The sequence below is a fragment of the Zootoca vivipara genome, chromosome 1, assembly GCF_963506605.1.
Source record: "Zootoca vivipara chromosome 1, rZooViv1.1, whole genome shotgun sequence".
In the NCBI taxonomy this organism is placed as follows: domain Eukaryota; kingdom Metazoa; phylum Chordata; class Lepidosauria; order Squamata; family Lacertidae; genus Zootoca; species Zootoca vivipara.
Window position 1 is genome coordinate 15,238,764 of NC_083276.1, and position 13,147 is coordinate 15,251,910.

Consider the following 13,147-nt stretch of genomic DNA (forward strand, 5'->3'; position numbering starts at 1 on the left):
CGGTGCTATGGAACTCAATCGCACAGGAAATAGTGATGGCCACGAACCTGGATGACTTTAAAAGAGGACCAGACAAATTCATGGAGGATAAGGCTATCGGTGACTGCTAGCCATGATGACTATGCTCTGCCTCCATGGGTCAGAAGCAGCAGTGCTTCTGAATACCAGTTGCTAGAAGCCACAGAAGGGGAGAGTGGTTTCCACAGGCACCTGGTTGGCCACTGTGAGAACAGGATGCTGGGCTAGACGGCCCATTGGCCTGATCCAGCAAGCTTCATTCTTCAAAGAGCTACAATTGCCAGCACCCTTCACAAACTAGAGTTCCCAGGATTCTTTAGGGGAGAAATGTGCTTTCGACATGCAAATGCATGGTGCGTACACAGCCACTGCATCATAAAATCTGCCCAATACGGTTATCCCAATTCTCATTGTCATTCCAGGCTTCATAAACCAGCTGCACATGGTTTATGAAGCTGGGGATAAGTGTCAAGTCCCAGCACTCCTATCTCATGCCTCCCCTCCTCCTTTTGCATGCCAGCTTTGGTGCAAAGATCCGGGTTTTTACTAAGCCAAGATTCCTGTTATGTGTCGAAACAGGGGAACTCTGGCTTAATGTCAATTAAACAAAGCAGGAAAATAAACCAGGATGTTGCCCTTTCCTTTCCTTTCTTTTTCTATTCTATTAAAACATAGTGAGATTCCTATGAGCAACCATTTGCAGAGCATTTAAACGCATTTTTAAAAATAAGAGGTGCCAGTGAAACTCAATCTCTGAAAGGATCCCCCCCCCCGAGAGGGGGAATTGCCTTGAAAATATTTCAGTTTCTAATAAATGAACATTTTTCTGGCCCACTAAATAAAAGTGACTCTTTTTCTTCAACTCTTTCATGGCTGCTCATTGTTACTCAGGGCTCGTCCATACTTCTGCTTGTCCAAGTGGTTTTTATCAAGGAGATAAAAAAAACTATACAACTTTTAGAAGACATCTGAAGGTGTTGTTTGATGTTTTATTATGTTTGTATATGTGTTGGAAGCTACCCAGAGTGCCTGGGGCAACCCAGACAGATGGGTGGGGTATAAATAATGTTGTTGTTGTTGTTGTTGTTGTTGTTGTTGAATTTCCTGTGGTCAACTTCCTCTGGACAAGCAAGTAAGTTGATTGGTGTGATCTCTGGTTTTCCTCTGCTCTCTTCAGTCCTGCAACTCTGACTCCTGAACAGCCTCTCCCATGAGTCTGGAATCCTCTGGAACAGTGTGGAATGTGGGCATGGGTGGAGCTGCTGGGGAAGGAGACAATCACTCAAAATCAGGTAGAGGCACCTTGTGTGAGTTGAGTTTCACATACATAAGCTACATCTGCCCAACTTTGGGTCTCTCTCTGCTTTGCCAGCAGCCCACCAGCATGGCCCATTGGATACTGTTCAAGAGGATTCTAGACCCTCCAGGGGGGTGTTTGGAGGATCAGTGAGTTGTAGAGAGGAAAAGGAAATATTACATTCTCTTTCCTTTAGCTTTCTTTTCTGTGTGATTCTCAGAATCCAAGGCTGTATAACCAGTCATCTTTTTATATATTACAGGCCCATTATGTGTTTAGGTTATCTGAATTATGTGTATCAGTGACTACATCATCTGTTTCTAGCTTGTCTTCTTTTCATAAGCATCAATATAAGCTACTGCTAAAATGACAGAATTTAAGACACTTTAGCAAAAAAAGTTGCCAAACACCTCCATTCTAGCTTATCAAAGGCTTTTTCAGCACCTTCCTGAAGCTTTAAGCAGCTGTGTTTTTGACATATGTGCTGTTAGCACATATATACCTTCTCAGAGGTAAGTTTCATTAGATTTAACAGGACATACCTCTGAGTAGACATGTATAGGATTAGATAAATATTAATAGGGTTGTAGTCTGAATTATGTATTTTACAATAGTTCATTTAGAGTTAAAACTAGTTTGATTAACATTTACATAACTACCAATATTGTTTGAGCTTCTTAAAAAATAGTAGCTGCCTTGTAGAGCTGTGAAATTGGGTGATAGGATTGTACTTCAGCTTTGTCCTTCCTAGACATATAACCTCTCAACTCACAGACTATAAAATAAATGTCTATAGTTGGTTTTGTCAAAATTCCAATAAACACTTTCTAAAAAGCTGAAATCCAGAGGTCAGTTGGCATTGGATTTTTTTTAATAGCTCTGGTCATATCCATAATAATACTCATATTTCTATACCTTTTGTGTCTCAATAGCTGGGTATGCTAGACAAATCTTAAATTGCATTATTTGCACCTGGATCCTGCATCATTATATGCATTTATAATGATGCCCCAATCCTACAGCTGTTTCCTTACTTGTCAAAACTTTTAAATTATTACTTTGTTCCATTCCCCCAAGTGTATTTGACCTGCTCTAAGCAGAGTCTGCAGGGAGAATTGGGAAATTGGGGTGGGAGTTCAGGCACAGGACCATGGACAGCTCCAGGTGGCACTGAGCAAAAACCCAGGCTGGAAACAGTCACTGAAAAGCAAGCAAACCGGGATGTTGCTCTACTAAAGGTCTGGAACCACCCAAAGGTTTAAGTAGGCTGCAGGCAGGTCATAATTTCCGTCTTCAGTGCTTAAAGGGGCCATACTCATTTTTTCAGCCATTGGTTTCAGCCAAGCAGGAGGGTTTCCTGTCTGGACCACAGAGTCTCTATAATTAATCTTGCCAGAATGTGCACATTAGAATGCACATCCCAATGAAAGCAATACAGCGTGGATAAAGAGAGTGGATGTGTATCCAGCTGTTCCTTTGGATGTGCACCTGATTTATACCTTCAGTTTTTTATTGTGTGATATATTTGTAGAAGCCTGTTTACTGATACTGTATGGCAGGCACCCCCAAACTTTGGCCCTCCAGATGTTTTGGACTACAATTTCCATCTTCCCCAACCACTGGTCCTGTTAGCTAGGGATCATGGGAGTTGTAGGCCAAAACATCTGGAGGGCCGCAGTTTGGGGATGCCTGCTGTATGGCTTATGTTAGTGATTCAGAGTACATGGCAGGGATAAAAGCTGGCAAACCTAGTACAAATGAAGGAGAGCAATAGTTTTGTTCATGTAAACTGAGTTTACCTTCCATAACTTCCCCAGGATTCCCTGTAGCATAGAGATGTCCTGGATTGCTTGGATGATAGGTTATGTACTCGACAGAAAAGTGTTCCCTGAAGGCAACTAATTTTAAAAAATGACAGTCTAGAACATTTGTGTCTGCAGTTTTGAGAATGGGTTTTACTGGCCATTAAAAAATCTTAGTAGCAGTTATGCTGCTATTACATTTCTGTTTTTTTAAAAAAAAACAAAAAACAACAGCACGATGTTATGGCATTTACAGTAAAATGTAAATAATTGCTATTAGCAGGCATGTGGGCATTTTAGGGGATGACGACTTTCTACTCCGATGTCTAACTTACTCCACTTCGCAGGTTCATCATGACATTTTTTTTTAAAATAAAAAAATGACATACACTATTAAAACATTGTGGAAGGTGAAAGAGAGGGCTGTAGGACAGGGTTTCCCAAACTTGGGTCTCCAGCTGCTTTTGAACTATGACTTCCACCATCCCTAGCTAGCAGGACCAGTGCCCAGGAATGATGGGCATTGTAGTCTAAAAACAACTGCAGACCCTAGTTTGGGAAACCCTGTTGTAGGACCACATTTGGGTCCTGGGCCTGAGGTTCCCTGACCCCTGCTTTATTCTTTGTGGCTAAGAAAACTAGCATCAGTGTAGTTCCACATTCTTTTACACCCTGCCCTCCCTGTGTGTTTTCTCTTCATTCTCTTCATTTCTGTTGCTTACAGGAAACAAGAAAAACAATCTGCATTAAATCAGGAGAGAAGTGCTTTCCCTTTTGTAACGTCCTGCTGACAATTACAGTAATTCCTGCTTCCTTTAAACAGCCTGAAGCGAAGCCACTGAAACGTGGTTTTAAGTGTTAAGGAGGATAGCCAATAGGATGAGGAATTCCTTTCCAGAAAAGCATTCTTTGGTGTCTTCGGGGACTGCTAAGCCACAGAGAAGGTGAGATGGCTGAGTTCGGCATTTTCTCACATGAACAAAATGGCAGGCCGGCCCTTTATCACACCTTAATTAAAAGGTGGGAGGATCACCAGAGCCAGTGAAAATTGCTTTTGGGCCCAGAATTTATCAATGCATTGCCAGCTGGCTATTAGGCTGCCACTTCAGGAAAAGGGACTTGTTTTCAATTGGAGAGCAGTGCCAGGCCTGAACAGGCCCTTTTAATCTGCATTAAGCAAACTAAATTTTTAATCTTTACATTTTTATCCTGAGGATCTTAGCTGGTTCTCCTTGTATGGATAGTTTTGTTCCATAGCTTGACCACTAGGTGGCAGTGGACTTAGTTGTGTCTGAGCGGAGCTGAGTGGGGTGTTTCCTGTTGCTCTTCTTCTTTGGTTGTGCGAGACAATAAGGTTCTCATTTCGCTTCGTTGACTGGTGCGTTTTTTCCAGACACCTTTCCCATCACTTGCTACCCGGTCCTTTCCATCAGCACTGTAATTTTATTTGTATGCCACCTTTCCAAAAAGCAACAACAACCATTCTCAAAGTGGCTTACAACAAAGAAAAGGGGAATACGCCTGGAAATCAAGCATTGTAAGAACAGTTTCATAATAAAATAATAGAGTGACAACATATTAGCATATATAACAATGTACAAAAACACAACATTTCACTACTACAAGATTGCAACAACAATATTACGCTCCCTGGCAGCTCCAAGAATATAAAAGGACTTGGACAGTTTCACATTGGTTCTAAAAACACCTCTTCCATGATGTTGTTCACAGTTCCTTTCCTACAGCAGCTTCTTATAAGGCTTCTAAAGGTAAGAAGTGGGGTAGTTAGAAACACCTCTTTTAACTAAGATGCTGTGGAATAAATCTGGGTTCAGTGGAGACTGGTCTAGAAGGGCATAGGGAGCTCTGCTATACCATCAGCCTGCCCTCATCTGCCTGCCCTCCTACTTCCTACCAATCCAGGGAATGGGTAACAATTTCCCAGTGTTGCTCTTGTAGAGGAGGAAGTAGTCAAAACTAGTTAGTCAGCTCTACTGGTCCTGGGCTCTGGCTCCACCTACTGTTGGTCTTCCTTCCTGGTGGTCTTCTGCCCCACCAGTACCAGAAGTCAGCAGCCACCACTGTCTGGGATTCTCAGCATTTAAATTACGTGTCCTATTACTAAGCCATAACTTATCTTCATATATTGATTCCGATCAGGGGGTGGACAGCCTGCAGCCCTCCAGATATTGTTGGACTACTGTCTCCATCCCGAAGTGTTCGGGGAGAAGAAAAGACTAAAGAGTAAACCCAACACAAATCTGGAGTGGAGTCCCTATACTGTACACCTCTTTCCAGCCACTCTTGCAGCCAAGCTGGTGCCAAATGTATTGCTCTGCTTTCCTTTGGACCAAATCAGTGAGGCTAAGAGTCTTGTCGTCTGAGCAGCCCAGGACCTCCATCTGCACTGCCCAGGCTTGCACCCTGGAGAGGTCACTTCGGTGCTGCTGAAGCAGCAAAAACAACGCAGGAGTCAGCAGTTACGAGTTACCAGTCTCTGCAGCCACAGCAGGCACTGTGATTCTCCAGCAGTTTGACTTCACTCCTGGAGGTGCACTCCATTGTCTCTTGAGACAGACAGATGCCAACAACAAACCATGTCCTTGAATTGTGGTCACTGTCATGGTGGCTAGATCTGATGAGACTTGTGGTCCAACAATATCTGGTGAGTTCACAGGTCCTCTAAGCCTTCAAGGATATTCCTTTCCTCAGTTTTATCCTCACAGCTTTTTGTTTAGTCATGCCCGACTCTTCGTGACCCCATGGACCAGAGCATGCCAGGCACACCTGTCTCCCACTGCCTCTTGAAGTTTGGTCAAACTCATGTTAGTAGCTTTGAGAGGAGAGTGCAAAATATGGTCTGAAGCTAAACATAAAAAAAAACTAAGATCATGGCCACTGGTCCCATCACCTCCTGGAAAATAGAAGGGGAAGAAATGGAGGCAGTGAGAGATTTCACCTTCTTGGGCTCCATGATCACTGCAGATGGTGACAGCAGTCACAAAATTAAAAGATGCCTGCTTCTTGGGAGAAAAGCGATGACAAACCCAGACATCATCTTAAAAAGCAGAGACATCACCTTGCCGACAAAGGTCCGTATAGTTAAAGCTATGGTTTTCCCAGTAGTGATGTATGGAAGTGAGAGCTGGACCATAAAGAAGGCTGATCAGCAGGGCAGTCTCGAGCAGCTCAGGCGCCCTGGCGCTGAGGGGCGGAGATCGCTCCAGTGGCCCCGCCCTCGCAGGGGGCAGCATAGCTTCTTTGTCGCACAGGCTCCAATACTTTGGCCACTTCATGAGAAGAGAAGACTCCCTGGATAGTGCATACCCCCCCCCCCAATGAATGTAGTCTCTTAATTCATTATGTTGATCCATGGTTTTCTTCTATATCCATTTTACTTCTGTATCCTCTTGAAAAAAGCTAATCAAAAGTCTTGTAGCTGCACGGACTGGCATAATTTTCATAGCTATGTAAGATAGTTAAGCCTTGCTTAACAATTCACTATTTAAGAACAGCTAATGCTTGGCTTAAGCAACCTTTTAAAGTAAGCTGTTAAGAGGGAGGAAAAGCAATGTTAATAGCAAATTATTGTTTTTGGAGCCAACGAACACACACCCTGGCCACCAAAGCTCAAAATCTTTCCCGTCTGTTACTTTACTCACCGGCCAAAAAAAATTAAGCACTGCTAAGTTGTGTTAAGAAATTAAAGTTCATCAACCCATAGTTAGCTTGTTGAGCAACGCTGACATATTATTCAGTGGAGCTGGGCGCTTACTGCTCCAATGGACTTCAAGGGGATTTGTGGGTATTTTCTCATTGAAAAGCAGTCCAATTATGGCATTATTGAGGAAATTAAATGTGGATTAAGAAGCCTGACTCTGGGCTATCTGAGGCTTGAAAATACTTTCCTTGTTGGTTCTTAGAACCGGTGTTCCATCTCCCATGAAGTCATGGGAACTCTCTCTGGGTAATGCCATCTCAGCAAAGGTTTTGAAGTGACCTTTTTAAGGAAATGAAATCAAAGAGCCATGCTTTCACTCTTAACCAGGACAACTAGACAGCCACCCAGGGCGCAGACCTCAGAGGGGCACAGACCTTTGAGGGACACTGATTGGTTTTCGTCGTTTCTTACAAATTTCTGACCATGTTTTATTTTATATTTTGAACGCAGTTTCTCAAAGCTTGGACTTGCATACGCTCAACAATGTCGCAAAAGAGACTAGCTGTAGCTATATCAGTTGAACAAGCCCAAGCATCAGCACTTGACCCCTGAAAGAATTGGTGACAAAATTTGCAAAGTGAGATTCTGGATGTGCCTGAAATGGAAACTTAAATTTTAACATTACAAATCACAAGATCATTCAAAATTGATTTGTGTGCCAGAACATTTTATTTTGTATTGGAGAAAGGTAAAGATTATTATATTGCTTATTCTTGCAATTCAATATTAATTTCAAGTGTTGTGCTTTTCATTTTTTCTATAAGACACCTGTTTTTGAAAATTAGCAATTTGTTTTTTTTGTGGGGTTGGGGTTGGGGGTGGATGCAAGAAGTTAGCCTTGCCTAGGGTGCAAAATTGGCACCATCACTGCTCTTAACATCTGAAAAGATTGGCTTTGAGGATGCAAGAGTAAAGCAAGAAGCCAGTGACAATAATGATAATGATAAAGGCTGAATTTGCTCAGTTTAATAAATGTTAGTTAACCTCAGATGCTCCAAGTGTAAGGCTCCAGGGCAAGCTTCCCCAATCTAGGGTCCTCAGATGATGTTGGACTACAACTCCCATTATTCTTTACCAGGCATCCCCAAACTGCGGCCCTCCAGATGTTTTGGCCTACAACTCCCATGATCCCTAGCTAAAAGGACCAGTGGTCGGGGAAGGTGGGAATTGTAGTCCAAAACATCTGAAGGGCCGAAGTTTGGGGATGCATGTTCTTGATCATCGATCATGGTGGCTGAGCATGATGGGGGGTGTAGTCCAACAAGGTCTGGGGTGGGGAGCACCAGGTTAGGTGAAACTGGCAAATTGAACTAAGGGCCATACATTTAAAGAACATTTCTGTCCAACCCAAAGAATCCTGGGAATCAGGATGGGGTGAACTACAGTTCCCATGATTCATTTTTTTGGGGTGTGTGGAGGATGTGCTTTAAATGTATGGTTCATATGCAGCCTCTGGAAGCAGGCCCTAAGTGCCTTACCTTTTGCAGCTCTCCACCAGAGGGAGATTGGTCTGAGCTCTGGTGAGCTGCAACCTGGTCCCTACAATGGTGTGGATACTGCAGCTCACCAACCCAGCCAGACTAGGTGACTCAAGGGAGTAATAGATGCCTGGCTTACTCTATATAGCTCTTGTGTGGTGTATATAGCCAGTGTGGTGTAGTGGTTAAGAGCGGTAGACTCGTAATCTGGGGAACCGGGTTCAATTCCCCGCTCCTCCACATGCAGCTGCTGGGTGACCTTGGGCTAGTCACACTTCTTTGAAGTCTCTCAGCCACACTCACCTCACAGAGTGTTTGTTGTGGGGGAGGAAGGGAAAGGAGAATGTTAGCCTCTTTGAGACTCCTTTGGGTAGTGATAAAGCGGGATATCAAATCCAAACTCTTCTTCTACTTCTTCTTGCCCGAGGCTTGGTTCCCAAATCTGAGCAACTTTATTTATGAATTAAAAACGTCAACAATAAAATACACTTATACAGTGGTACCTCAGTTTTTGAACGTAATCCGTTCGAGTTCCGAAACGTTCGAAAACTGAAAACTCAGCACGGAAGGCTCAATACGGAAAACTCAATACGGAAAACTCAATACGGAAGCTGTATGTTCGACTTCCAAGGCGAGTTCGAAAACCGAAGCATTTACTTCCAGGTTTTCGGCGTTTGAAAACCGAATTGTTCGTCAATGGAGACGTTCGGAAACTGAGGTACCACTGTATTTAAAAAGTCAAGTGTAGTGTAGCACAGATACAGACTGGGATAAAGCATGCCACCCCCCTCCCTTTCAAAGGCTTCTTGCAAATGGAGTCTTCAATAGTAATCTTTGTCCTGCACAGCTCACTGACTGGTTGGGTATATAAGGGATGAGACAACCTATTCTCACTGACTTATTCCTACTCTGCCTGACCTTCTCCTCCTCCTCCTAATCCATCCGTGTCCACCCTACTGGGCCATGACATGATCCAAAAGAAGTGGAAGTAGATCTTTATAAACGACTTGGATGATGGGCTTGAGGGCATCCTGGTTAAGTTTGCAGATGACACCAAATTGGGAGGGGTGGCTAATACCCCAGAGGACAGGATCACACTTCAAAATGACCTTAACAGATTAGACCAGTGTTTCCCAACCAGTGTGCCTCCAGATGTTTTGGGACTACAACTCCCATGATTCCTGACCACTGGTCTTGCTAGCTAGGGATGATGGGAGTTGTAGTCCCAAAACATCTGGAGGCACACTGGTTGGAAAACACTGGATTAGACAACTGGGCCAAAGCAAACAAGATGAATTTTAACAGGGAGAAATGTAAAGTACTACACTTGGGCAAAAAAAATGATGGGTGACACATGGCTTGAGAGCAGTACATGTGAAAAGGATCTAGGAGTCTTGGTAGACCACAAACTTGACATGAATCAACAGTGTGATGCAGCAGCTAAAAAAGCCAATGCAATTCTGGTCTGCATCAATAGGAGTATAGCATCTAGATCAAGGGAAGTAATAGTACCACTGTATTCTGCTCTGGTCAGACCTCACCTGGAGTACTGTGTCCAGTTCTGGGCACCACAGTTCAAGAAGGATACTGACAAGCTGGAACGTTTCCAGAGGAGGGCAACCAAAATGGTCAAAGGCCTGGAAACGATGCCTTATGAGGAACAGCTTAGGGAGCTGGGCATGTTTAGCCTGGAGAAGAGAAGGTTAAGGGGTGATATGATAGCCATGTTCAAATATATTAAAGGATGCCATATAGAGGAGGGAGAAAGATTGTTTTCTGCTGCTCCAGAGAAGCGGACACGGAGCAACGGATTCAAACTACAAGAAAGAAGATTCTACCTCAACATTAGGAAGAACTTCCTGACAGTAAGAGCTGTTTGGCAGTGGAATTTGCTACCAAGGAGTGTGGTGGAGTCTCCTTCTTTGGAGGTCTTTAAGCGGAGGCTTGACAGCCATATGTCAAGAATGCTTTGATGGTGTTTCCTGCTTGGCAGGGGGTTGGACTGGATGGCCCTTGTGGTCTCTTCCAACTCTATGATTCTATGTTTCTAAGTCTGTTCCTCACCATTGTTTACCTGGAAGCACGACTCCTTCTTTTCAACCTTCCTGATTGGACGAAGGCATGTCGGGAACCACAGATAAAGCCAGCTGTCAGGACCAAGGAACAGGTCAGGATGAAAGGCTTTGTGTCTTGATGGCTATGCTCTGAGTCCACTACTGGAGGCAGTAATGCTTCTGGAATATGAGTTGCTGGAAACCACTGGAGGGGAGAGTGCCCTTGTGCTCGGGTCCGATTTGGGGGTTCCCCACAGGCATCTGGTTGGCCACTGTGAGAACAGGATGCTGAACTAGATGGGTCATTGGCCTGATCTAGTAGGGCTCTTCTGAAAGGTTAAACCAAGAGGCAGGGTAATGGACGAAGCCAGATGTCAGGACCAAAGGATAAACCAGGAGATGGGAACAAAGGCTGCGTACACAAACATATATTGAAAGAATTTCGATACATATGACTTCCCTCAAATAATTATGGGAACTATAGCTTGTAAAGGGTGTTGGGAACTATCCCTTTCTGGGGGCAAACTACAGTTCCCTGGATTCTTTGAGGGAAAGTCATGTGTTTAAATGCAGGGTGTGTATGCTGCCAAAGGATGCAGAAAAGCACCAGAGCACCAGAAGACAACACTCCTAATTTTAGGCTTAATTGGAATGGGAATCCATTTCACAGTCTTTCCTGTCTGGAAGGAATCAACAGCTGGCTTGGATGAGTGGGGTCACTCCAGTACATGAGGATACTAAGTTGCTTTCTAGGCAGATGCTCTACCATGCACCAGTGGCTCAGCACATGGGGCAGCTGCATACAACCCTAAACGCTCCCATTTTGAGTCCTGGCAGCTTATGATGTGCCTGGAGCAGAGAGTTTTATTTCCCCACTTTGGTGCTCCCCAGTTGTTTTCCCATCAGGCCCTAACCAGCACACCCAATGGTCAGGGATTCGCTGCCGTCCGACACATCTGGAGGGTACCAGGCTGGTGTGTCTTTGACGCCCTTTCTATTTGTTCAGCTGCGGAAGAACAAGTTTCTGAAACGTAAGATCTGTAGCCTATTCATAACTTTGACACTTGTACTTGCCTGCAGGCCTTCTCCACGTGATGTAAGATAACTGCACACACAAGGTTCTGATCACCCTCATTCACACTTTTGCTGGAAAACTTTACAAAGGAGAACATGAAGAGATTTGCTCAATGTACCTAGTCATCTCCAGCTATTAATAATTAAATGTGTGCTGCTGCCCACATAGTCCCATACTGGGCAATGTTTCATAGTTGCACGAGAATGGGATAGAACATTGGGCGCTTAAAAAGATATAGATAGATAGATAGATAGATAGATAGATAGATATAGATAGATAGATAGATAGATGATAGATAGATAGATAGATAGATAGATAGATAGATGATAGATAGATACCGGTAGATAGATAGATGACAGATAGAGAGATAGATACAGTTACCTGGCCAATTTTGAGTTTGCTGCAGGTTTTCGTCAATCCTTCTGTAATATTAACAAAATTTATGGTCCCAATACTGCAAATATTTAATGTAATCTTTCAAACAAGACAACTGCAAAATTGTTCTTTGCAACAGAACTACGGAGCGCTGTGCGGAATTCTAGTCTCCATGAACTTAGCAACTTTGCAAAATCAACTTTTCACAAAGTTCACCTACCATTGAGCATATATTTTAGTCAAAGGCTGCTAGTGAAGATAGGGTTGGGTGCATGAAGAGGAAGAGGAAACAAGGAAGGAGACAGGAATATAGATACTGTACTGCATAAATCCAGCCAGTTTTCTGGAAATGTAGAGCAGTTGCTGTTTTCCCCAACTGTTCTGTCACAAGCTTCAATGTGCAGAACTTCCTCTGCTTTCCTTACTTTTGGGACTAATTTTGATTGCGGTTTGGAATTGCATGCATGTGTCTGAAGTACAGCTTGTTCTCCTAGGTCCATGTGCTGCTAATCTGGTTGACAACAGCCTTGTGCTTCTTGATGGTCCTTCACTGTAGGGTTGTTATTAAATAACTTTAAACTTTTGGGTATTTCTCCCACCTGTTTCTTTCTTTATGGTGTCATTTCTAGAATTGTTTCTTCGTCAGGGCGCAATGAGGTCGGAGGGTAACAGTATGCTCCAAACAGGCTAGTGATCAACCACGCAGACAAGCTGCGCAGACTGAAGAGGAAAAGCCTAAGACAGTTCTTAGACAAAGCCAGCAAGACCTCTATTGGCTCTCCTGATCACCTGATTCCTTCTTGCCTGACACATTACAGCAGGAATGAGGAATCCTTTGCAGCCTGAAGGTCGTACAGTGGTACCTTGGTTCTCAAACGCCTTGGTGCACCGAAAACCCAGAAGTAAGTGTTCTGGTTTTCAAACGTTTTTCGGAAGCCGAACGTCTGATGCGGCTATTGTTTCTGGAGCACCTGTACAGTAATTCCTCGGGTTACGAACGTGATCCGTTCCGGATTGCAGTTCGTAACCCGAATAGTTCATAAACCGAACGCGACGCGAAGCGCCATTTTGCGCATGCGCAAAGCGCGATTTTCACGCTTTGCGCATGCGCAGACCGCGCGCTGCTTCTGCGCACGCGCGGGGGGCAAAAACACTTCCGGGTTTGTGCAGTTCGTAACCCAAACTGTTCGCAAACCGAGGTGTTCGTAACCCGAGGTATGACTGTACCATTCAGAAGCCGTGCCTTGGTTTTCGAACATTTCGGAAGCCAAATGGACTTCCGGAACAGATTAAGTTTGAGAACCAAGGTACCACTGTATTTGGTGCT